Source organism: Ptiloglossa arizonensis, chromosome 11 (genome assembly GCF_051014685.1).
Source record: "Ptiloglossa arizonensis isolate GNS036 chromosome 11, iyPtiAriz1_principal, whole genome shotgun sequence".
Classification (NCBI taxonomy): Eukaryota; Metazoa; Arthropoda; class Insecta; order Hymenoptera; family Colletidae; genus Ptiloglossa; species Ptiloglossa arizonensis.
In genome coordinates, this window is record NC_135058.1 from 12,129,739 (window position 1) to 12,156,585 (window position 26,847).

Below are 26,847 nucleotides of genomic sequence, written 5' to 3' on the forward strand. Positions count from 1 at the left end.
TTTATCGTGTATTTAATTTTAGAAACGTCATCTTCGCGCGACAAACGAACCGTATAATCGAGTCTACTCGAAATCGTAAACATCGCTGGGACAGAGTTTCTTTCTCGCGTGGTGTTTTGCATCGAGAGGAAAATTTTGTTTCGTTGAAACGATACGCGTCCCGCTCAACTACGTTACACGATGTATACGTCCACCGATCTTCGTTCCGATTCCATTACTCCTTCGCGGTGAAGAAAAATGAAAAGGACCTTGAATTTTCGGCCGAGAATATCTTCCACGGAATCGTCGCCGACTATATCGACTGTTTACGCTCGTAATTCCCCGCGTGTTCCTTCCGAATATCCTCGGCGAAAACCGTGGAAACGAACGACGAACGTTGGAAGCGTAACGGCGCGTTTGTCGCGGCTAATTCCGCGCGCGGAGACTCGCTCGCGGGTAAATAATGTGACTTACTCACCGACGCCGGCTGAACCACCAACCTCGCTCGTTCGCGTGGCAAATTGTTGTACGAAACAAAGTTGCTCGATTACTCACCTGAAATCAAAATAAGAACGGGGAATTAGATACGTAGGACGGCTCCTCGAGCGTTTCGTGAATGATCGAGCGCGGGAACGACCAAGAGGAAACGAGACGAGACTCGATCGTGGGATTGAATCATTTACGGAGAACACGAAACCGACAATAAACGAGGAGCTTCGACATTGTCGCTGAATCTTGTGTGCGATCGTTATCGCGGAATTTTTTTTACGTTATTATCACGAGTTTGTACGAAATCATTATTCCTGGATAATGTTTCCATTTCGTTTAATACTCGTACCATGAGTATTAAAACGACACTCGTTTCGACAAATACATCGACTTTGTATTTGTCGTTCCACGCATAAATCCATCACTTTTCTTCGGTAAGAATTTTAATAAAATTTATAAAACTACGACGCGTTTCAATTTAATAAAAATCCCTGACCTCGACTACAAAAAGTAACCGATTTCACGTGGAGCGATCCATAAACGTTCTCATCTGTGTCACCGCTCCTACAAATAGAACCAAGTCAAACATCTAATCCCGTTTAGACTGGACCTGTTACACAAACCTTGACCGAACAGTCGAAATAGTAGATAGAATAAAATAGAAAAGAATTGGAAATATTTTTACGCTACTAAAAATACTATAGCACAATATAGTTCGTAGTCAATTTTTAACTCTCGGAGAACAGTCGTTTGAATAGAGGATATCCTAACGCACAACCGAAAAACTTTTCCAACGTATTTGACAAGACATTCTGAACGAAAAATACAACTTACAACCAAGGATCTATTTTCATCGGTGGTTAAGTCACGTTAGAAATAAAATAAGGTGTAATTAGAAGGAAACATCGTCTTTTAATTTTACGTCTGGGCACACCTACGCTTTTACATAAAATCGTCGGGCACTGTTCAAATTGGCGATCTCCCATCCAACCTCGTTCGTTCATCCAACGAACGTTGCGAAACGTTCGCAGGACGGGGATCTCCGTGGTTCGAAAACCTCCGATGACATTCAAGCAACGCAGCTCTACCGTGATCGTTGCAAAAACCATACACGTATCGGTAGTATAGTATAGCGGACTCGTGAAAATGTAGAATAGAACTGAGAATCGTGGGCAGTCTACGTTCTCATCGATAGCTACCGCGTATCGCTCCACTTAACATTGCGACTGAACGACTCTTATCTCGATAATTACTGAAAGTAGACGCTTAATCTATGGGACCATTTCGATTTAGAATAACCTGCCGGACAGCCTGGAATTCACTTCGTGGATCAGTGTTTGATCTTAATTTATTTTTACATTAGTCATAGGTTAAAGTACTCGTTGTTCCTCCGCGGAAGAAATATTGCTCGATGCATCGGCTTGATACGTTTCTGGGTTAGGTTAATAACGAGTGTGCGCTATCTTCGTATCGTGAACGTATTGTATATCTATCTTTATCAACGTGTACACTTTTTTAATTTATCGGTGCACTTAATTTGCAATTCTGATGCATCGAAGATGTATTACTATTATTACGAACAATATTTCTCGTTTTATTCTTTGAAATACAAATATATCCGGTCCGATGTTATTTAAACTCGTGAGGTGTCAAAGGTGGAAAATGTCGAGTCGATATCTCGGTTGGTATCGATTCTGTCAAAAATTTCTATAAATAAAAAAGATTGTAAATTTATCCTACAAGAAGTTCTGGTCTGTGAATTTTCAGTGGAAACGGAACGATAAACGAGATACTTTACGATCGACACCCTCTCCCCAGAATTTCCCACGGCAAGAATTTCGCGATACCGTGTAGCTCGCATTTGAAATCGAACCAGTCTACGGACACGGTCCGAGTATCGTTTCAATTGCTCCCGTTAAGTTTTCCCATGTTGCAACAAACCGCGCAGACAAAATTATATCGTATTTGCATAAATTATTCATGGCGGACATGACTCTCGATTCTCACAACTTCATACATAAATTCAACCGTTTGATCGCAAATTGCTTGTTAAAAATTCCAATAAAGGTGATAGATTAGTCGGACACAGCAATGTTCAAACCGTGTAATTTAAACGCTACGGGTCCAAGTGCTTAATAAACGTTTATCCGTGTCTTCTCGCGTGCAATTTTATCGCGTTACGCGGATAAATGTTTACCGGTATGGTGAAAGTTTTAACGTCGAGAGGTTCGAAGGTACGGTCGCCACGGAACCATCGCTCGTGCCACGACTGATTTATCATCTTTATTACGCGTTAATCGAACCGGGGACCGTATCGGTCCTCCTCGACGAGCCCTCCTAACACCGAACGCGAAGTATTCCCCGCGTATCGCGGTAAACGCTAAAATTCACCGCACGTGGATACGTATAGCCGAGCGAACGTAATTTACGGCTCATCGATACTTCCGCGTAATTACATTGACGCGGTTAAATGCATTTCCGTGTCGCCTTTATCGAATTCGAGACGCGTATCGGCAAGCGTTAATAACTTTTTTCGTGGTTTCGTTCGTTAGCACTCGCGTGTTATCTCATCGATTCCTCTCCGTAACTGGTAAAAATAAACTTTACGGTCGCAGCGGCGGCGAATGGAGACCTAAAGTATTCGTTCCTCGTCCCCGGTGCGTCGCGGCGCCGTGAATGCTAAATAGACCGTAGTGTGTGTCGCCGTACGTCTAAAGTGTCCGGTTTATGGACGTTCCTCGGGAAAAATAGCAGTCACGGCGCAGCAACGTGGTGACCGGTAGTCGCTCACGCGCGAAATGACATTAACAAGTTGATTCCCCGGCGTAATAACTTAAAACGTTTAGGCATTCGATTTTTCAAACGGTTCTGCCCGTGGATTGTCTCGGTTTCGTGCGGCCTTTCACTACCGGCTGCCGACCCTGCGCTTTATAACTCGCGTCCGTTTTCATTTACCGCCCCTTGCACCGCGAACCTAACGCCGCATGATTCGCATTTTTACTCACCGCGTAAGTGCCACTTTGCACGGAACCCCTTAGTTTCGTCCACTAGTGGATATCCGGCAAATTACGGAAAAGCGATACGATACCCGAACACGTTCCCTGTTACTCGAGAAACCGTGGAATTATCATCGATGGACCCCGTGGGGAGAAATCATCCAACGAACAAAGATAGAATTGTCGCGAGACACGGTATTCAATGGGCGAACACTTCTCTTCGGTCTGTTTCGCAATACCGATCATCGTGGTCGTTTATTTGATCGTTTCGATGTTTATATTCAGTCGAGAATCTGTCTCGGTCGTTAGTCACTCGTCCTTTAGCTAATGACTCGCGTCAGGCCTGGTAAACACTCTTGCATAGGCAAGGTGATTCTCGTTGATAATCTTTCGGGCTCCAAAAGGAGATTAAAGTGTCTTATGGATGTGTGGAGTGTTTGGTGAATTTTTTACATCTCTTTTTCGCAAACACCACCGTGCTCAAAGGGGTGCGTATCTCGAACAGTTCGTCGAGAGGGATAATTCCACGGGGTAGGTTCGCGTTGGTATTTATCGATGCACGAGTATCGAAATTTGTAGATTAAATTCGATTCAATCTCCAAAAGAAGGTGTTCTTCGAACGGTTCATCGGGATCTGTGATTTAAAGTGTGCTCCGTTATAAAGATGAATTTCTACTAATGAAAACTGCTGGTCGCTGTCAACAATGATGCATTCCTGTATTACTTAATTTACATAAAGAACTTCGCTCGTGGTTCAGAGCGTCTACGATCCTCGTACCCTGCACTTATAAAGCAATTTTCTCACCCGAGCAATGTGAGATAATAATTTCTTACGTTGCACGCCAGTCACGAATAATAAACGATACACCAGGACGAAGTCCTGATCTCTTAACCTCGCGAGATTGATTCGCATAATCAATTAGTCGATCGGTGCTCCGCGTGCGATGAACGCCTATAGGCGTTGAGGACGTACGCTCGACAAATAGGACTAGGAGAGATACGCGCGCAATGTAGATTAAATTAACGACCCCAAGGTACAAGGCAGGCGATCGAAATGTCACCATACCGAGAGTTTAGTTATTTTCTCTATCGGAGTTGAATTTAGTTCACCCAATCGTTGAACGTTCTCCCCACCGTTTCTGTTTCGATACTGACCCACGAAGACGAGAGCAAAATGAAACGAGAGCGATTCGAAGGGCTGGAAACCAACGAGAAATGATGCGAGACCGACGAAGTATTCATATATCGCGTCTCTTTCTATTTTTCGATTTACCCGATTCGTCTATCTCGTTTCTGGTTCAGGTCCCCCTTCGTTCCATCTCCCTTGCGCTTTCAAAGCGAAAGAAGCGAGAAACGACTCGTGGATCCCTTCTACGTGTCCCTTCTACGCTATACGGTGACACCCGTCCCGAGCTACCTGCTCTCATCGAGAGAATAATGTACTCACTCGGGAATAATAAACTAGTCCTCCGCGACCCAAACATACTTTAAAAATCCTTTCGTGTTTTTTGGGCATCGTACTCTTCCAGAACCTTTTCGCGTTTCGTTTGGACCTACTAAGTGGTTCGACCTATCAGCGAGAACTCATCTTCCTCTACCGAATCCTACTTTAAAAGCGATTAGAACGAATCGTGCGAACCGTCCACCGCATATCGTTAAGTTTGATCTCTCTGAGCAATAGTTATCCAGCTTCGACAGGTTGAATGATCACGGTGGTCACTGGTGACCGACACTCCAAACTTACGACGTTTCTTTAGAGTGCTCGCGGGGAAACCACCCTTGTACCGTGTAAACTTTTAAGTAACCTCAATATCGTTGGCAATGTTGTAAAATAAAAAAAGCGACGAAATTCGGGCCCAATTGATAGGAAACTCTGCGCATTAAAATGGGAAATACTACATTATTTTTAATACATACGTATCTCGATCTTCGTTGTCACGAGTCAGACTCGTAATATTCGTGTTTGCTCCAAAATGGTTATCACGAGTCAGACTCGTAATATTCGTGTTTGCTCCAAAATGGTTATCACGAGTGAGACTCGTCGAAGTACGTTAAGGGGTTGGATAGAGAAAACTGGGGCGACAATCAACGCGTTAACGATAGGACAACAGTTGGTTAGGTGGATCCGGACGATCGGTGGTCGCGAGATCGGCTTGTCAACGGGCCAGGGTCCCCGAAGACGGAGCAACGTACGCGATAAAAAAAGAATATTTCCACGGTGGTATCTCGACGCACATCGACGAGCTGCCAACAATTAATCCGGACGGACAACGGCGCAGAACGGGACCGTAACCCGATACCACGGGACCCCCAAGTTCGAGCTTAAAAATCGAGAAAGAAAGGGTGGAGAGGACCAGAGTTTTGATCTCATATCATATTTCGTGTTATTCAAATGCCAACAATGCCATTAAAGGATTTCTCTGGTAATCCTTCGGCCGCAGTTGGCGAGAGAACGGTGCTGCGCGCCGAAAACACCAACAGGCACAAAGAGTCGGTCGTTTCTACACAGGGACACAAACGGACGCAAACAGCTACGGGACAATGCAACCGGGTCTATCTGCGCGCTTTGTTCTTTCCGATCGGCTCGTTCCTTCGTTCCTCTCCTATTTTTTCCTTTTTATTTTCCACGCGTTTCCACCGCCATCGAAGGGAACAACCTGCCCGCGTTTCCGTCGTCCGGTTGTTGACGCAAACAGGTGTGCTTTCGAACATTTGCAACGGTGTCGAGGAGATGTGTCTTTTGTCGTAATCGCAAATAATCGAGTGTAAGCGTTCGAGTGCAAAGTGGAAAGATTGTGCTCCTTTGGTGTCTTAAAGCACCAGCACACCGGTACACTCGATTTGTTAAGACGTATCTTTTATTATAATAGCAAATAATCGAGTGTAAGCGTTCGAGTGCAAAGTGGAAAGATTGTGCTCCCTTTGTGTCTTAAAACACCAGCAAATCAGTATACGATTTTTGTCAATGTGTACATTTACGATTAACGTTTAGGCTTATATTTATTGATACGATAATATTTTGACTCGCTGAAAAATATGTCGAAAGAACACTGAACCGAACGAAGCAAGACTCGGCGCACATAAATGTAAAACAACGCGATCGTTCGTCATTTTTCGACACGGAAGTTATCTCTGTTTCGCTTTCCATTCGCTCACTCACCGCACCGATAAAAACTATCGCACAACAGGAAGTCCTTCGCAACTACCAAGTGGTAATTTCGCTGTTTTGCAGATTCTGCAACCACTGGTAAACAAGACCAGGTGAAGAACTATCGAACGGGACTGCTGGAGCACGTGTTCAGAGAAGGCATCAATATTTTGTAGCAATGTCACGAGGAACGCTTCTCGAGGGGAGAAAACAAACAGTAATTTGGGCGTTTAGCAGATTTTGCAACGACTCGTAAACAAGTCCAGGTGTCCAGGTGAAGAACCACTGAAAGGAACTATCGAGGCACGTAGTTCGTACAGACGAAATTGCTACTTTCTCGCGATGTTGCAAAGGGTGTTCCCTTCAGGGAGGAAACAAAGAGTAATTTCGTGTTTAGAAGATTTTCTAACGACTGGTAAACAAGTCCAGGTGAACGACCAACGAACGAAAGTATCGAAGCAGTTCGTGGAATAGTTTGTCTTTCTTTTTTTTTCAGGGATGTTACGCAGGGTGATTTATTCGGGGATGAAACCCAGTGCTCGAGCAGAGTTTCTAAAATGGAGAGGAAATCGGGATCAGATGGGGATGAAGTCATCACCGTTGGAGCGAAACAGCAGCCCCAGCCGGGCCGTTCGCTTGGAAACAATCACATTATACTTTGTACACCGAGTCCCGACTATCCCTCGTGTTATGGAAGACTCCCCTTTTCTCGTACGGACTAATGTAATGTAACGATTCTTTATTCCTTTAAGCCGAAAGAACTAACGACTCCCCGAGCCTCGTTGCATTAATTAAGTCATCTTCGATCCAAGGAGAACCTACAGGCTAATTCGTAATAGCCCGTCTGTACTTGAAGAGGCAATTCCAAACCATAGAACCAGAGAAGTTTACATAACGCGACGTACGTGTAAGACGATTAGACAAAAGAAACGATTAACAATTCCTAACCTGATTGAATTTCATCATCGTTACGATTTTCCTACAAATGATCCCAAGTATTTCCGTAATTGATTAACGTCGCTTCGTCGCACCTACCCCAAGCGAGAAGATGGCGAAACGAATAACGCTGGACACTCAAGCTGACACGACGAACGGAATTGTGTCCAGTTGGTTCCAATCGGAGAAAAAGGCACCCAGAAAAGGATCAACCGGCCGACAATCTTTTCCTCTTCTATCTACGCTTTATAAAATACTGACCCGCGATTAAGAATCGCTTCGTATAAACGGGCGACCGAATCAATTAAAATACCAAAGACAACCGCGCGCGCACACGGTGATACAGATTCAATACCATTTACCAAAAAGATCCCGATGTTGTGCATATTTAAAGATACTGCCGGTTCCGAGAACCGTACACGGATTAACATACTATGCAATTACAAAGTCACGATAACAGTTCACGGTTCAGCATCCAGGCCTTTATAATGTATTCCCGGACTCGGGGCCGTGTTTTTCTTCTGTATCAGCGGATGTTCAATTTGTAATAAATTCCAGCCGAGAAGACGGGCCAGGGGTCATTAAGTCCGGTATTATAAATGCATTAAATACTCCGGGTCGATGGGATGAGTCAGAATCCGCACTAGCGGCAACGGGAACCCGGATTTCGGTAGGGTGGCAGGTGGCGCCAATTTTACGGACCGACGGCTGTGACGGATGTAACGAGACGCGGTTCTGCGCGAGCGTTCGTCACACGTGGTCGCTTCGCTGGGCACCGTGTCATGGCTGGTTTTATGGGAACCGGGGGATGCTACGTCCAAGAGATCAAAAATCATCCCCCTCGACTGCGACGAAGAAAGAACCCCTCAGCGCGCGTCCGCGTGACGGAACGCGAGGAATTCGTACGCGATGAACACGTCGCGCGTGGTTCACGCGTTCGTTTACGTTCTCGATGAACACGATTCGATGCACTCGAGTCACGAGTACACGTGCATTGTGCGCGTGGATTACGCGTTTGTTTACGCACTCGAGGAACACGATTCGATGCGCTTAAATTAAGTGCACACGAGTCCGTGTGCGTTATGCGCGAGGATTACACGTTTTTGTAAGTTCTTGGGGAGTGAGACTCGATGCACTTAAATTAAGTGCACACGAGTCCGTGTGCGTTATGCGCGAGGATTACACGTTTTTGTAAGTTCTCGGGGAGTGAGACTCGATGCACTTAAGTTAAGTCGCGAGTCCACGTGTACTATCCGCGAGGATTACACGTTTGTTTATGTTCTCGAGAAACGAGATTCGATGCACTTACGTTAAGTCGCGAGTTCACGTGTATTATGCGCGAGGATTACGCTTTTGTTTATGTTCTCGAGGAACGAGATTCGATGCACTTACGTTGACCCTTTGCAATTCTTAATTTTCGTTCACCTATCGACAACTCGATTAATTTACAAATAGATAAAACAAAGGGGGTTTCATTTTCAAGAAGGGTGTAATATATTTTTCATTTATATTGGGCAGTAAGGTAGTTGTAGTCTGGCTCGACATTGGACTTGGTGTAAGAAATGTGATGTCGAGTCACAGTCGACACAGGAGTGGTAAGGGTTAAGTCTCCACGTATATAATCCATTACACTCCAGCTCTTCTTGCGCCAAGTCGAACGTTTAGGAAGTCGAACATCCGATTAGAAACATATTTGTCCAACAGTTGTGAAACGTAAGACAATTCTGTTTTGATCGCAGGTGAACAAAATAGGAGCACGATAATTTGAAAGATTCATTCGTGAGTAATTTAAAACATTTTCCGTGCAATTAGTAGGGATAAAAGTGAAACAATGTTCGCGAGGTAATAAGCGGTAGAAGAAGGCCATAAAGCGGTGGTTTATGAACGTGAGTTATTACCACCGATCGAGTTCCTCTGGCCTAATTGTTACCAACGCCACGTGTTGCACACGTGAGAGTACAACTTCAACCAGATGAAGCTAACCACCGACCGACCCCACGCGAGTAGTAGAGATTTTAAAGATACATTCATCCGTTATGAAATATCGATCGTGGATCAGTTCCGGTACAACCTGTCGTTCCAGCAACCGTACGACCGCCTGGGATAGGACCCCAGAAGTCACAGTGACGTCTCGGTGGTCCCATCGCCCGAGCTGTCCTCGCGAAGCATCGAGTTCCAAAATACTCAAAGTCCCCCGTCGTCGTTGAAAATAGCCTATCGGGGCCCACGGTCTCGTAACGGCAGGAACTCGAACTCGAGAACCGCAACAGTCACGGGGTCTAGACGCACGAATCTCCATAATAAACGCGAGCGGTTGGAGACGTTCTCCATTAGGTCCATCGTTAATCATCATCACCCGACCTTCCGTTAAATGGTTCCATTTCACGATATACTTCGGGTACGTGGCTTATCGATCTCCCCCGTTGAATCGTGCACTAGACCAGGCCGGATTGCGTGCACGTTATCGCGGTGGCGCACGGCTCTGGTTGTACACGGGCATAATACACGGATACCCACGACGGGAGCCATTGTGGCAGGTATTCGGTCAGTCTCCTAGGTGTTGTATCGTCGTAGGTAGAGGTATAGATGGCGCGCGTGGCTCATTAGTACTAATGAGTAATGAGCCGATGATTAGAGGAGGCGGTCCGGAGGCGTGGCGCCACCTTGATCTCGCCGACGAAGCGCAAAGCAAACCTCTCCGGTCGTCCGTTCTTTTGCCTTTCCCTGCTCTTCCTTTTTCACCTTCCGCCTCTTCTTATTCTACGGGCGTTCTGTTACTCCTGTTGCAACGGCTGTTCCCTCTCGCGGTGTTCCCTCCACGACCAGTTCACGAGCCGGTCAGCGCGGCCAACTTCCACTACCGATCTCGGAAGAGCACCCGGTCTCCGATATCGCGTTACCGTCTTCCACGAACCAACGTTTCGCTCTTTCGCGCTTTCCTCGAACCGAGAGATCTACGAGATCACGGGCGCAGCAGCAACGTACGGAAAAGTTGGAAAATCTGGAATCGAATCGCGCGTTGGTCCAACGACGCTTGACGATCGAACGGAGCAGAGACGAACGGGGTACCGCGGAGCATCGGTGAAGATGAAAGATATCGCTCGGGCTGGTTCGGGCCCGAGGCGTTGAAGCCGCGTGTCGGGACGCGTCGATTTCATCGCGGCTCTTCTGATGCCGTTCTGCTCTGATTAGGTCGTTAAGCTTGCTAATGCGACCATAAAGTCTTTAATTTAACGAACGCGTCCGGAGAGTCTGGTCTTGTTGCGGTATTATCCTCACCGAGGATAGCGAGCGGCGAATGGAAGTCGCGACGATAAAGAAGTGGACCGACGTGGAGGGGAAACGTTGATATTCCCCGCGTTCGCCACGGGTACACGCGGACGAATACCAAATAGTAACATGGAATCGCCGATCGATCGGTTAATCGCTTCTGAATCGCGATCGCTACGAATCCTCGTTGGTGCGGCACGGCGCGTCATCCTCGATTCCAGATCGCAGGTCGATGACACCACGCCCACTTTTGTGGCCAGCATTCGAGCTCGGTAATAATAACATAACGACGCACGAGAAAGTCCGTTTGAGGCGGAATGGTGGCGGTTAGAAAGGGAAAGAAAGCTTGCGGGGCCACGGAGTCGGTGTCCCGCGGCTAGTGTCAACGTTTGACTTTACGAGGGAGCTGGCAGGCACAAGAATGGGAGAAAGGCCGTGGCTCGCAGGGGTCCACGGGGCACAATGGCCACCCGTCGCGGCGGGACCAGCCCCCTCGACTCCCGGACGAGTTAATGTTATTCCGCGCCATCCATGTATAGTTGCGTTTCTATTAAATAGACGTCAATCATACCATCCGACCAAGATTTATGTTACCCGCCGGACGGCCGGGGTGGCCTCCGAAGGAGACACAATTTTTAATAACCGCGCCACCCCGATCGCGATTACATCGACGATACCGCCCCGAGCAACAGGAACGTACCAACGATAAATTAATTAGGTATCGTCGAAAATATTACTGTATCGATACGCGTAGATAATTCTCCTATCGGTTGCTAAGATTTCGATCGATCGATCAGCGTTCAATTCCGAGTCGGTGTTGCGTTTAATTATTGTATTCAATTAACGAGTATTGGAGACTATCTCGGTGACTTCGAGCAGTGGGTTGATTTTGTTTCGAGCGATCGAATTGAGATTGGTTCATAATTATTACATTTCGGAGATTATTCGACGCATCTCGAACGCTCGGTTAATTTCTTATTTTAATTTCGATCGTACCGATGGAACGTTTACTTTTAAGTCGGTGTCGTGTTTAATTATTGTACTTAATTATTGCGTTTCGGGGACTGTCTCAACGACTTTGAGCAGTGGGTCAATTTTGTTCCGATCGTAGCGATAAAATCGAGATTCGTCTCGATACTCGCATCCACGTTTGGAATCGGTATCTTCGGATTAATTCGTTTTAAAGTATGTTTACGAACGAGATGAAGCCACCAGTTCTTGCCACTTGACACTTTTTATTATCATTATTAAACGTCTTTAGTATGCATATGAGGAAGTACTTAAATACAGGAATGTATATAAATAAAATATTACCAGAATACGTGTACGCGCGTAAGAGGCAAGGTGCGGCTAAAAATGCTGTTATAAAACCTAACCTCGACGTTGACCCCCAAGTACGAATTATCTCGTAAAGATGAACTTTTCCTTAGCGCGAACGTATTCGCGACAAATGGATATAAATAATGGATGGAGGGCGCGTGGAAGGGAAATAAAAATCCGGCAGGTATATATTGAAGAAACAGATGTTCGCTCGTTTAAAAAAATGTAGAATAACGAGTTATCGCGTAACTGTCGCCTATGCGGAGTTGCGTCACAAATTGTTTCGTCCAAGGACACCGTGTTAATTTTTAATCCGATTTCACTGAGCGTTCAACAATGGTGGGAACGACGAGGAGGTAACGAGTTCTGGTTTCGAGTAAAACGAAAACACGGAACAACCTCCGTTCAAGGGAGAATAAAATTCGCCTCGATTCCGTTGCAGCTGTCTTTCAACGCCCAATATGCAGCGACCGAAATGAAAACTCGATCGATGCCAATTTCTCTACGCGTCGCAACATCCAGAGACTTTGACTCTATTTGGTTCTTATCGTTCGCACGGAATTGCAAACCGATTACAATTGCAAATTCGTTACGATTACTCGCAGATCGGTTTATAATCAAGAGAAAAAGAAAAAAAAACGAATTATGTCAATAGCAAAAAATCCATTGCATAGACGATAATGCAATTCTTGCAAGAGAAGTCGTAATCGATAATTGGCAATTCACTTTTCTTTGTCTTTCGTTTCGTGCTCGGAATATAATGACTTATTCGCAACGTTAATATCTGTATTGACAAATTTTGACTCTTCCTTTCTCTTTGGCTCCAAAACGCGGTCCAATTACAATATACATACACCCAAAGAAATTTTGCTTCTACTAGTCGCAACCTCCACTCGCTCCGATGATCAAATTTTTCACAATCGACGCAGTCGAATTTCGTTCGAGCGTTGTTCCCAACGTCTCGAAAGAAACGTTTTCAGCGCTCGGGGTACTCGGTTCCAGGATTGCGTCATCGACGAGAGACGTTTCGCACGGTCGAAGAGCAACGCGGCGCGGTCCAGCTCGAAGCGGAAAAAGAAGAATTAAATAGCGAAAACGTCTTCACGTGCAACGCGCCGGAAAAGGATCGGTCTCGGGCCCTTCCTCCGTCCATCCTGCTCCCTTCCACTCCTGGTAAAATGTTTTTCAAACAGGCCGCCGGTGACGGGAGATCCTCCGAGAAATACCACTCCCGGGGCCCCCTTTTCCTTTTTCCAAAAGAGTAACCTGATCCTGTTATTCGCGCGGCGGAGCTCACGAGCTCTGCCACGGGAGAGGAGACGCGTCCGTCCTTTTTTTTACCCGTACTGTTTTCCCCGGAGTATAATATGCGTGAAGAAGATCGGCCGTACGATAAGTGAAACCCTTGGGTTACCGAGTCAAGCAGGTATCGAGGATCTACCGGCGACCTAATAGAATCTGAAGTGCGTATATTATCGGTAGCCAGGAACCGGGAATCGTGATACCCTGGCACGCATACACGCCGCGGAGCCTCGTACCGAAATAAATTACGGGCCAGAAACGAGGTAAAATTTCGAACCGATACAGAATTGCTTGGGAAACTTGGGAGGGCACCGATCGTAACGAAACCCACGACCCGGAGAACGATATTAGCTACCGGTGCGCCTCCTCGCACGAAATTCTTCTTCTATGGTGTTTTCAGGGCGGTGAGATCGTACGGGTAAGAATCTACTCGTGAAACAACGATCAACGCGGTTAGATCCTACGGAGAGGAATATCTACTCGTAGATGATAATTTTTAACGAGATTTTCAATTAATTTGTCAGGACTCTTCGTTAAGACGGATCTGGAAACGCAATGTTCCGATCGTGGAACAGTTAATCTTTCGAATTTCTTAACTCGAGACCGGTAACACGGCGCCGAATTAATTCGCGAGCGAACTATTCGATACACTATCGAGACACCGAGAAACCGGTAAAGGTGCAACGATACAGTGCCCGGTGTCTTATTGAAACGAAGTAGCCGAGATAGAGAGATTAAACGTTCGGGTACAATAACTGGTAGCTATTCGAAGATATCTAATGCGATAACCGTATAGAAACTAACCGGTATTTAGGACTTCGATGCCTTTTCAATGGGAGTTGTTTACGCTCTCGAAGGTTCTGGAACGCGAGAGTGAGAGTGACTGAGTAGCGCGATGTTTAGAAAGTACAGGGGACATTGAAAGTATTCATTTAGAAGATCGACAATTTTGGTAACATTCGAAGATCGAGAATCCGGACACAAGCTACACCCAGAAGAATGACACGTCTCGTTGTAAACCTGGACGCTGAAACTCTTTCCACGAGAATGAACTCGCCAACGTAATGATCTAAACGTTCCCATTCTCGAGCCACGAATCATTCGTCCCCGAATGTTCAGCACCGTGGTCCAACCAGTGCGCGTGGTCGCGTCAAAATGTCCTCCATCGGTCAACATTCTGGCTCTCAGAAGCCCGACAAGGCTCGACGATCATTGAAACTTTACACCGCTGTCCCGGCACCTGTTGTGCAAGCGGCATTTACATTTCCCTCGCGATCAATGCAGCCAACGGCGTAGTTCCCTTATCGAATCCTTATCGTAACGGTCCCGCGAACGTTTCGAATCCCGTCGAACGCTGGAACTATTTTATTGCAGCGAAATACGGTCTCGTTTGAATAAAATATGTACAAGATAAATTCGCCGCTCGGCACGTAGGTGAGTCCCCTTATCAATACGGCCCTTACGAAACCGCATAAGCGACGCGGAACGACGCAGTAAAGACAGCGCGCGTTGAATCGCAGATCATTCGAGGGGGCTACGTGACGCGCTGTCCGGCTGTCCGTGGAACGTCTTATTCGACTCGCGCCGCGCCGCGCCGTGTCCTGAACGTTCCTCTTTTTTCCACCGAGTCGTGTTTCGTTAACGCACGAATCGGAACGACTTCGTTCAGTGTCCGTCAACCGTGTGGCCCCGAAACGCGGCCCAAAATCACCGAAAACATTCTCCTATCGCTCCGTCCGCTGAACTCTGCTCTGGAGACAGGATTATGGAACTTGGAGAGGCTACGGAGAAGCTAGAAGAAGCTAGGGGATCTAAAAGAAATTGAAGAAGCTAGGAGAAGTTGGAGGATCTAGAAGAAGATAGAATCTATCAGCGATTCTTTTCTTCTGCTAGGTGTTCGCTGGAGAATTGTCTTTGAGAATTGCTAGGGGGATAAGATCTCTGTCAACGAAAATCGCCGAAAATATTTTCGTATCGCTCCGTCCGTCGAACTCTACGCTGGAGATAGAATTAGGAAATTTTGCGAAGATTCAGAGGATCTGGAAAAAATTAGGGGACCGAGAACAGGATGGAACGTATCAGGGAGTAATTTCTTCCTTCTGCTAGGTATCCACTCGAGAATTCCACCCTTGAGAATCGCTAGGGGGAACAACAAGAGCTCTTGGTACGAGGACTAGGTAAAAGAACCCTTACCACTCTACCAGAGAGTTTCACTTTTGGTAGCTACTATCGAGAGTAAAGTTCACCGGAAACCGACACCTAGCGTCGAAGCTTCGCTCCTCGAGAAACTCTCGAGTAGACACCTAAGCGAAGTGTCGCGTCCTACGAAGTGGCTTCCACACCGGTACCAACACCGGTGTGGTGGAAGGGCTGCCAGGTGACGGCGGCGCCTCGTTGCACATCCATCTTCGTGTTGGGGGCCTGTTTAGGTCCATCGCCGTGGCCTTCCATCGTTGTGCGGCTTTTGAAACACGAGGAGCACGTAGCGCGAGGGGGAAACGCTGCGAAGGCGAGATAGAGAGAGAGAGAGACGAAAGACTCGAACTTGGCGGTTATTTATTAGAGGACCTCGTTAAGGTCCATCCGCGCGGCCGAGTCTCCGGTCCGTGGATACGGAGAGCTGTCACACCCGCGTTATCTGACCAGCCGCATTGTTTTAATCTCCCACCGAAACCGTCTCTCCCCTCTCGCCGTCTCCCTGTCCCTGTTCCACCTTCGAGGTCTCTAGTCGATGGCCCGTTTCGACGTGACCAACCTACGACCGAGCAACAGTCCTCCGTCGGTCGTATGGCGCAACCGCGAGTTCCTCTCCTTGAGATACGATCTCGTTGCGGCGGTTTCTGGCCAGAAACATAGGCGCCGAGCAAAGATACGAGCCGCCGGTTGCCGCGGAGATTGATCACGTTGCCATTCGAGGACCGAAAGAGCCGCGCGATGGCTACTCTCCGCGCAGAGCCGACAGCTCGAGCGATACACTTTTTAATTTTCTCACGAATCAACTGACCCGCTCGATAACACTCGTTCGTTGCTCGGAGATCGTGCGTTCCTCGATATTTGTATCGTGATTCTGCGTAACGCGTGCGACCATCGTAAATTGGGGTTCTCGGTCAGATGTGCACGTCACGTGCTCGGGTCTGACAATAGGAGACTCGAGTAATTGGCACGTTGGTTCGAGAGGGTATCTTTGCAGACGAGAAAGTTGGAACCTCTTCGTTTTGATGTACAAAAGCTCGAGCGTGTCTCGTTTACGAATGCGTACACACCGATCGCGTACAATTGCATTCGATAGCGGTACGTGATATATCAATTGAAATATCTCAATGTCGACTGAAAATGAGAGGGTGGGAGAGAAACGGAAAAGAAAGCTGAGACATTTGAGGGGCGATCAAGAACTGTAGGGTAAGGTCGTTTAAATTCCATCACTCTCGTCGTTCCTTTGAATTGTAATATTTCTAAATATTGCGATGTCTCCATGTTAAGAACAGATGTCACACCTTGCAATGGGATGCGTTTGGACATCAGCAAGTGCACGTTAAAGTCGCAATTAAGAATCCATCGCGTTCGTGCTACCCAATATACGTCTGTTCGTTTGTTACTGTTCGAGTACATTCAGTTTGACACAAGGAGTGTATATACAAATGGTGACACGGATTCGTTTCATCGCAAGGTCAAGCGACTCGGTTCACGCTATCCCCTCTTCTTCACGGCACGCTTCTCAGTTTCTCGCGATACGATGCTCAACAGCTGCGCAACATAGTAATACTTAGATGCGCAGAGTCATTATGTCACAGGTGACACGACAGGACGATTTTAGAGTCATTAATCCACGAATGGGAATTAAACTACTATTTATTAAATGTTCATCGCTGCACTTCAGAAATGAATTCCAGTACCTGTAGCCTGCAGTGCAATCTTTGTTTAAAATACAACATCGATCCAAGAATTAATATACTATGAATTAAATACGTGTCGCTGCTTCTTGTAATTCCTACACAACTACTTAACATTTTGCATAATTTATTTAAACACAAATACATTAGAATATGTAGAATTTTCCATATGCCGCATGTTCTGCGAATTTCGATCCAACAGGCACACATTATTTTACACGTTTGAACGTATTTTGCATATGTCGACAAATCAAGATTGTTAATAGCGTAAAAATGAGACATTCCTGCTAAACCTTCGTAAATTTTACTATCTTTATTTACAGAATACAGGACACACCTTACAAAAAAATGGGCGTAAAAAAATAAAACAAGATATTTCACGTCGATCCATTTGTTGATACGTTAACCCGATATTGTAAACAGCGTTTCACTCGATGTTTTCATAGACTACCCTGCAACAGCGTCTACAGCATGTCAGCAATGTGACTGCGATCGTAAAATTAACGAAGGCTTAGCATTCCAGTTTTAAGTACATATAATATATTTTCTAGATGTCACTTCAATCAAATATGCAAAACATTGGATTCATAAACTGGAATGTTGTATATTTCATAAACGATGTTTTTACATTTTTTGATCGATAATCCATTTCAAACTATGGATCCATTTAAATCTATTAACAGCACATTGCCATTTCGTAGATACTTATGCAAGTTGTCTTACACAGATCACCGTATCGGAATACGATCTGAAAATCTAATAAATATTTAATAAACAATATCGTAATCCCTTGATCGATGATCCAAGCTAACTTCGAAGGAAAAGGGGTATCGCGAATAGAGCTACTTGCTCTCATAATGCACGAATCGCACGAATGCAGAAGTGAAACTATTGAACAGTTGATCGTGCGGCCTGAACGGAAAGTAACCAAAATTCAAAACGTGTTAAAGAAAACATAAATGTGTAGCGATTGTAAGAAGACGCGACAAAGGGACAGGAAACAGGGACAGAGAGTTTTAATCCCTGGAAGACCTTGACCAAGTCTAGCCTCGGGAGACCGCGAGAGGAAGACGTGGCAAGGGAGACGATATGCAGCCACCGATCGCCATCCGCGCGTTCCTCGCTCGAAGACAATCGGGCAAAGGTCCGGGGACATCGCGCGATGGCCAATATCAAAGCGAAATGGACGGCGCCGGTCGTTTCGGACGAAACCTCGCCGGGATTGTTGCGCGTTACAAGTGTAATATACAGCTTATTGTATATCACCGTACGGTCGCGGCGTTCGGACGTTTACGAGCCCGGCTGAAGGCGCCTTTTGTAGGACAGCGACGGTACAATGTCAGGTGTCCCCAGGACGCGGGTTGGTTCACGTGGGCACGGTGCCGTTTCACGATGCATCCTCCACCTACTTGGTGTCCCACCACCCACCACCGCCGCGAGCCGACCGACCGACCGACCGACCGACCGCCCACGCAACAAATCAACCGAATCTTTTAATTGCCTGACATCTTTACGACTCCTATAAAACAATGAATAGGTAGGCTTCGAACGCGAAGATACGAGCGGAGAAGACACGTCCCGCGGATCCGAACGACGGACGGTCGCGTCGAATGGCGGTATATCATGTTTACGGTGTCTCCGGGGTTAAGTCCCCGTTGATTCGTGAGAAGATTTCCAAGGGGTTACGCCACCGCGAACGACCACAAAACGAACGCCGTCGTTTCGCCAATTTTTTCCACGACGACACGCCCGATCGAAACGCATTCTTTTGTACCAGGAACAAAAGGATCGAGAGAAGCTTCGGGTGGAAATTTTTTACGCGTGCATTCAACGCGAGGGAAGAAGACTCTTTCGTCGTTTCTAGCGGGAATCTTCGCCGAAGTCTGCACCACGGCCAGTTCGAACTATCACATTCGAGGATAGTGGTAAGTGTAATCTACAGGTTTGCCTAACGAGCAGTGACACGTATTGCATTTTCATGGCTGTTATCCTTGTTAGGTTAGACGCTAACGTTTTTTGAAAATTTGAAAATTGTAAATCTTTCCGAGAAGTACCATTCGAGGATAGTGGTTAGCATCGGTGGCTCGTTGCAGAATTCACCTCGCACATTTGCCTAACCGTCAATGACATAAATTGCAGTTTCATGGCGATCATCCTTCCTGAGAAACCTTTTCTCGAAAATTCCAAAATTGTAACCTCCCGAGAAATATACCCCGATGCGAGTGTCTTTCGTGGTTGCGTACACGAGTAAAGCGTTTCGTCGGTTTTATGTTAATTTCGTCGTTCACCGTGCACGGAAGATCTACTACTAAAATTCTTGGTCCGCGAAGAGTGAAAGAACGGCCGTACGATGGGCAACGCGTACTCGTGTGACGTCTCTGGATGGCATTCGAGGTCCTCTCGGTCTCCGGAAACCCGAGATGCCGTGGGCCCCTTTTCTACGAGGGGGCTGGCTGCTCGTTCGCGTGTACCTGTTCGAACTCCCGGCGATGTTTCACGGTAATGGCTCTCGCCGGGGATCGAGAACGCGCGCGCAAATCGAGGCGAAAACAGATCCCGTGCCGAGTATGCGTGTAGCCGACAACTGACCGCGCGGAATACGTGTTTTACGGTACGCTGCGGTCCGCTTGTACCTACAAGGGTTCCGCATCTTTCGATTGCAGAAGAGGCACGGCGGACAAGGAACGTTCGATTCGCGGGCATCGTGATTCACGTCGCTCGGCCGCGCGTGTTTATCGCGGGTTAAATGATTCGAGCGCGGCGAGCCGAAAGTGGACGCGGACAACCAGTGCGCAACGGTTTACGGTTCGGATCTTGGATTCTCGAGACGAAAAATGCCTCTGGATACGGTATTCTTGCAACCGGTGTGTTTGATTCGCGAAATTGGGAACTATGGTACTCGACTGACTGTTCAAAGAACACTGAGTAAGCCTAGACTTGGGTAAAGTAACCAAACGAATGCTCAGGACAATCTTTCGCTGAGTTTGACCCGATGGTTGATTTTAATTCCATTATAGAACCATTATCTCTCCATTATCTCTCCAAATTGAAGTTTCAGGGAAGAACAGTTCGAAGAGGAAGAAAGCGAAGATGACGCATCCAAAGCGTTCGGACTTGCGAAATCGAGAGCCAACGTTGGTATTCGCAGGCACGACCAAGTGTCTCCTGCGACTCTTGAGTACAGTGACTCACGTTCCGCCCACACGGTAGACAAAGTGCATCTATTAACACCACGACGATTAGAGTTTGTGGGAAGAACGGTTCGAAGAAGAATAACGGAAAGGCAAATCGAAATGGATTGGTGTGCTGGCGCAGTGATCGATGTGTCAGCAAAACCATCCTCGTAAAATTCTAGATTTTTGACTGTGACTATTAAGTAACTAGGCAAAGAAACTGAAGTGAAATTGAATTCATTCTTACGTGTGCCATCGATGGACGAATGAAGAAAACTTCTTAACCTCAAACACGAAGGATTCTAGGATTTGTTTATTCTCTGTATCTTGAACTCGATCTTACGTAACTGGTAGACTCGGTTATACGATCTTTTCGTCAGATTTCTATTCCGATGGAAGGACGAAGGATTTACTCGAAGCAAACAAAGACCAAGTTAGAGATAACATCGATAGTCCTAGGTCTGAGTTAAGTCTGGGTCAGGTTTGAGACAGTGTCTCTCGGATAGCGAGTACACTCACTGCACAATTAATCGCAAGCCCGATACTAATCGTATCCAACAAGTTCGAAGCGTTACGTCGATACAAGGTCGATGGAAGTAGGAATACAGGGTTACTCTTTTCCGTCTAGCTGGCAGCCTCGTCTCTCGGCCTGGTATCCGAATCAGTAGCCACGGCAACAACGACCAAACTCACCGGTAACCGCTTGTCCGTGTTCTTTTGCTCTTACCGTGAAACGAAAGTTCAAGGTCAGGGGATAAATCAATCGGTTAGCGACGAGAACCGGTTGAATCGCGTTCCGCGCAATGATACCTTCCAACCGCGGTACGATTAATAACCGGCGTAATTAATGACCAATCGTGAGACCGTTCCGAAACGAGACTTCACGTGACTGGTGCACGCCGTCCGATAGATAGACGCGCGAGCCACGATCGATCGTTCCCGCGACATGATCGATATAGAAGAATCCGTTTCAACCGAACGCCGACGATCATCCATCGTTGAAAGACAACGCGCCGGGGCAGCAGGAATCGGCCGATCGTTCGACGCGGTGCCGGTTCCGCGACGTAAAAATCCCTTGAGGGGTATAAGGTGCCGGGTCGAAAAGTAAGATCATCTTTGCAATTTATCTTTGAGCTCGGTAATTAATTTTTATTCCCAATTTATTAACAAACCGAGAACGCATTCCTCGGGGAGTTTAAGGGAAAAAGAATTACACGTCCGAGGGGAGAAACTTTCACGGTGTACAATAGTAACTTCGTTGTGATAGATTTCTGTAATCGTACGTGAGAAAGTGATCGTCCACGGTTAGAAATATGAATATCGAAAGTTGAAAGCGTTATCTCCAAAAGTTAAAAATACAATTTCCAAGAATTAGAACTGTAATTTCCGACGTAAAAGATTTCGGTGCTCTAAGTATAAAAAGAAAGCAAAATAAAGAATGAGAAAAGGGCCTAGACTTTGTAATCGTTTCTTCATCGAAACTCCGAATCTGTAACGCGTCGGAGCAATGAATTTTCGAATCGATCCGATTCCAAATAAAAAAAAGAAAAAAAAATGTTTCCACATTTTCGATCTCGCGCCGTGAATGTCCGCCCGAAACAACTGCATCGATCACTCGTGATATTTCCCGGATCGTGGCAAGCGTCCCGTCGCCGGTATATCACCCGCACAAAAGAAAACCACGGACGCTCGCGATAAAGGAGAAAATCAAGTTTCCGTAATTCGATCGTTATGTAACGAGAATATCAATAAAAACGTTTCGAAACGTCCGGTGGAAGGGTCGACCTCAAGCGGTGATAGTCCCGGAGATAGTCCGCCGCGCGTTCAGGCATCGGCATTATGGTTGCGGCGTCTGAGACCGCGGGGGGCGCCGGCGCCGGCGCGTAAAATCTCTGCCTTATGAGTCCCCTCTCGCCCCCCACCACCTGTCCCAGCTCGTGTACCGGGCCCCACGCCGTTCGCCTCGGAATCTCCGCCACCTCACCCTCTCCCCCGCCCGTTCTCTTTGCTCCCTCTTTCTCTTTCTCTTTCTCTTTCTCTCTCTCTCTCTCTCTCTCTCTCTCTCTCTCTCTCTCTCTCTTTCGTATCGTTCGCTCGGTCCCCTGGAAGACATCCTCGGCTCCTCCGTGGCCTTTTGTTTTAAGGCATCCCAAGGATCCCTCGGACGTGATAAATGGTACCCTTCCCGGACAGGGCCGATCGGTAACTTCACGTGCGACCATGCGGTGACACGCTAGCCGCGCGACTATTCGCCTCGGACGAGAGTTCAACCGGCCAACCGAGATCAATCTTCGAGATGACAAAAGGTCCCCAGCTTTACGGGCCTGTTCTCTGTGCGGCCTGTGCCGTTGAATGGCCCTTCATCCCTCCCTCCCTCTCTGTGTTTGCGTCCGTGTTCTCTCCCTGTGTTTCTCCTGCCGTCCAAACGGGTATACGTCGCGTCGCGTTCCCTTCGCGTTTCGCCGCGATAGTTCAATTAAACATTGAACGTTTCGCGGAAAATCGAACGCTCTCGGGAACGATCGAACGAATCGAGTCTTGGGCCTCTCGTTCTCGAAATACTTGATTCGCTACCCTGGTGTTCCACGTATGTACGTAATCTGTTCTGAGTTTCTTTCGAGTGTTCCAGTTTCTAAAGCTACCACTTTGTATGTAGTAATAATAACGTCAACACTCTGCATCGGATTTCAAAAGTAGTTCCTTAACGCGCGAACACTCTTCAACGATCCAGTAAGCGAATATCTTATACTTCGACCCAACGAAATGTTTTTGTTCTTACATTCACGTCAAAGTTCCTATCCTCGAAACAACGAAACCTCGCTGCGACTTCCAAAACATCGTAAGATCCCAAGTGCCGTGCATCCATTTCCTACACCACCTGACCCACGAACCAAGCAGCAAGCGCTTCGGCTTTGCATTCTACACGCCCCAATTGGTCCTTCATCGCATTACTTCTTCCCGTTGCCCCGTTCTCCAGCGACTTAGGCCCCCAATTAATTTTGCTTTACCGGTACCCGCTCGAGCGATATCAATGGCCAGCAACATCTGTTTTATTCGATCGGGCGATCGTTGAAAGCCCGACCGAACGGGAGGATGTTATTCCGTGGCGTTTTTAAACAAACGGGATCGACCACGATCGCGGTTGATTTCATGTTTGCGAGTCCACACAACATCCTCCTGACCCGACCGCTCGGCTCTTCGGGCCGTGTGCTCGTCTTCGTGTCCCTGTCGGTGCACGATCCCCCGACTCGGTGTGCGTTCTCGGGGAGGTATAATTGAATGTTTTGTATAATTAACCTGCGCCATAACTCAAGGTACGTCGCGCCTCCAGCCGCGGGCAGACCTCCCTTCCTCTCCAAGCACGCACCTCCTCTCGCTCGAGATATTTGTGTATTCACGGATTCGCTTATCCGCGGCGCGCTATCACCGGGATCTGAGTTCCACGGGAGGATCCTTCGAGAATCGAAACATCCTAACGATGCGAGAAGACGCGATAATCGACGAGTCTCGATACGCTCGCTATCGTTATTACTTTTTTTTTATTTTAGGGGAAACAAGGACCAGAAATTTGATTCAATTTCGGTGCTCTTTGAGCTTCGACTTCTCGCGGACTCTTTTGACGAAAAAAATCTTTCGATACATCCCCTACGGTAATATTCATTTTTTAGATATCGATTCGTGCTTTTAAAAAGAATTCGTAATTTAAACGGTTCCATCGTTCTCGTTTAAATTTTTCACACGTCGTTTGGTCAAGCTTTGCGCGAAAATATGTATCAGGATTATTTCCACTTCGTTCGATGATAATACGCGTTCGTTTCGATAGAAAAAGAAAATGAAAAATTCTGGGGACGCTGGGTCACTCGCGAGAGGCAGACAGATCCGTAACGTCGTGTAACGTGGTATCAAAATTAGAGACACCTGGAGATAAAACAAGAACAACAACAAGGGGCCGTTTACATTGTTTACGCTGCCCCTACGTAGAGATTTGTTATTGGCTCGTTGAACGGGACGAGTTGTTTGCAACTGGCTCGGTGAGCGCTGGCGCTCACGAATTTTCAAGGTTGTTTTCAGCCGCGATGATCGATGAACGGAACGCCGGGGATACGTCGGATCTCGGACCCCGATGAAAATGTAAACAGATTTTGCGGAGGCTGCCAACGTCGAAAGCGAAATTGAAAGGAGCTCCACCTACCATCGATTTCAGCGGCCGACTAACAACCGGATAATCGTTTCGGCGAGACCTGGCGGGCTACCTCGTGTAACCGAGAGCGTCTCTGAAAAGCCCAACAAAACCTCATCGACCACCGGTTTACACAGTTCTGCACTAAGCGGCGCCGCTGCACGAGAGGCGCGCGCACCCGCCCCGATCTCGGCTCGTAGCGATTCGAAACTCGCTCCCTCCGGTGGCCCGGCCGAAAAACTTACCGGGCCCACCGTATATTAATGGCCGATGATGCACTTGCTGTTAATAAAGATTCCGTCCGGCTCGTTGCGCGCGATCGGTCCTAACGAGAATTAATTGGGGGGATATAGTTTCGCGACCGTTATTCGCGGCTCGCGATAAATCGAGCCTCGTTTCAACCGTGAATTACGCGACACGGTTTTCGCGCGCTTTTTTTTCCCCACATTTTCGTCGGGTATACCAACCGAGCGATCCGCGCGTACCTTGGCCATCGTGTAGATCACGATTGTTTCGGATCTTCTCCGCTTACTGTTCTTGAAGAAAAAAATAATGCTCCTGTAAACGATGTCTCGTAGATCGTTACCGAATAAACAGATACGTATAGTTCACTGTGCTCTGTTTACGCGGTTCTCACATTTAATTCGAGAATTACGCGACACTGTTTTTCTTTTTTCGCATAAGAGGATGCTCGCGTAAACAACGTCTTACGGATCGTTACCGAATAAATAGATACGTACAGTTGGACACGTAGAGTTCACTGCGCTTTATTCGCGCGGTTCCCACATTTAATCCCAACGATTTTCTCCAGCGATCGTGCGACCGGAGTAGAAAAACGTTTTCGTACCCCGTACCGTATCGGATAGCACCGGTGTAGTTCCCGATCCGCAAAAATGATTGTTAATTGCCGCGGCGAGCGTCTCGTACCTGATTTACGATAATAAACGTCACGTTACGGCGCTCCGTTGTACCTGTCACGAGGGTCCCGAGCGACCCTGTCATTACGAAACGCGTATCACGTGCGATGTTTCTTTATTCTTTTTTTTCACAAGTATACCTACCTGCCAGCCACACACTGTTTAGTAATTTATATTCGCGGGTTTCTTACCGCTCGGGCGACGCGACCGTTCGTTCGCGGCGTCTTGGGCGAATTTTTTCTTTGAAAAGTCATTTCGAAGCGCGCGCGCGCGCGCGAGCGTACAAGGTGAACTCATTTCGATCGATCGTTTTCGATGCAAATATCGTTCAAATGTGTCGGGTGGAAGTTACGAGTTTCCTGGGAAGATTTTCAAGCGAGTGTATACCTCGTGTTGGATTTTCATTGTTTCGCGTTAATATGGTCCAAATTAATATCGATATCGAAAGACAGATCGAACGAAATTGTGAGATTCGTGGAAAGATCTTTTTGAGGAATGTATACATAGTGTCTCGTTTTAATAGAACCGTAGAAATATCGTCAAATTTAATCACAATATCGAAAGATGTTTTAAAAAAAAATTTTAAACTATAAAAAGATTTTGGTGCTGGTGTGTACAGGGTGAACCATTTTAATTGATCTGTACAAATATAATCCGAATTAATAGCGTTGTTGGACAATGTTTAAAATGAAATTTGTGACTTCCAGGAAGATTCTAACGCTACTGTCCACAGGGAGTTCTATTTCAATCGATTTATGCAAATAGTGTCTGTATCAATAGCGATAGCAATGGTGCTTCGAATAAAAGTCCCGAGGTATTCAGGAAGATATCCCAGACTGGTCGTGACTTCTTTATAAATGCAGGCGTTTCAACCATTCGAAGATCGCCGTTACCTTTCTAACCTCTTAAATGGGTTATTTCTCGCCCAGAAACGCCCCCCTACACGTGCAATTAAAAGTGAGTGAAGACGTGTTAAACAGTCTTGCCCGCAACAAACGACGCGGTCTATTTCTAATAAAACTGCGTGAAAAACGAGACGCGGCTACGTTTCTATTATCGAATCTCACCTTTCGTTAAATTTCAAACGTAATCTCGCCAAAACCTGATCTCTGCGATAGAAGATGCCTAATGGAATATATTGGCTGACCGAGGACAAGTGAAATTTATTCACATTGTTAAAATCGATATCGACGACATTTCGAGAAGATAATTAAGAAGGATTACTTTCGAGATCTCTTCACATTGCG

General features: G+C 46.7%; 1 protein-coding gene across 11 annotated transcripts in view; it reads right to left on the reverse strand.

Annotated features, from left to right (window-relative positions):
* Rg (A kinase anchor protein rugose) overlaps positions 1 to 26,847 on the reverse strand; it is a 543,414-nt gene that overhangs the window by 68,044 nt on the left and 448,523 nt on the right. The gene's annotated exons all lie outside the window — the stretch shown is intronic.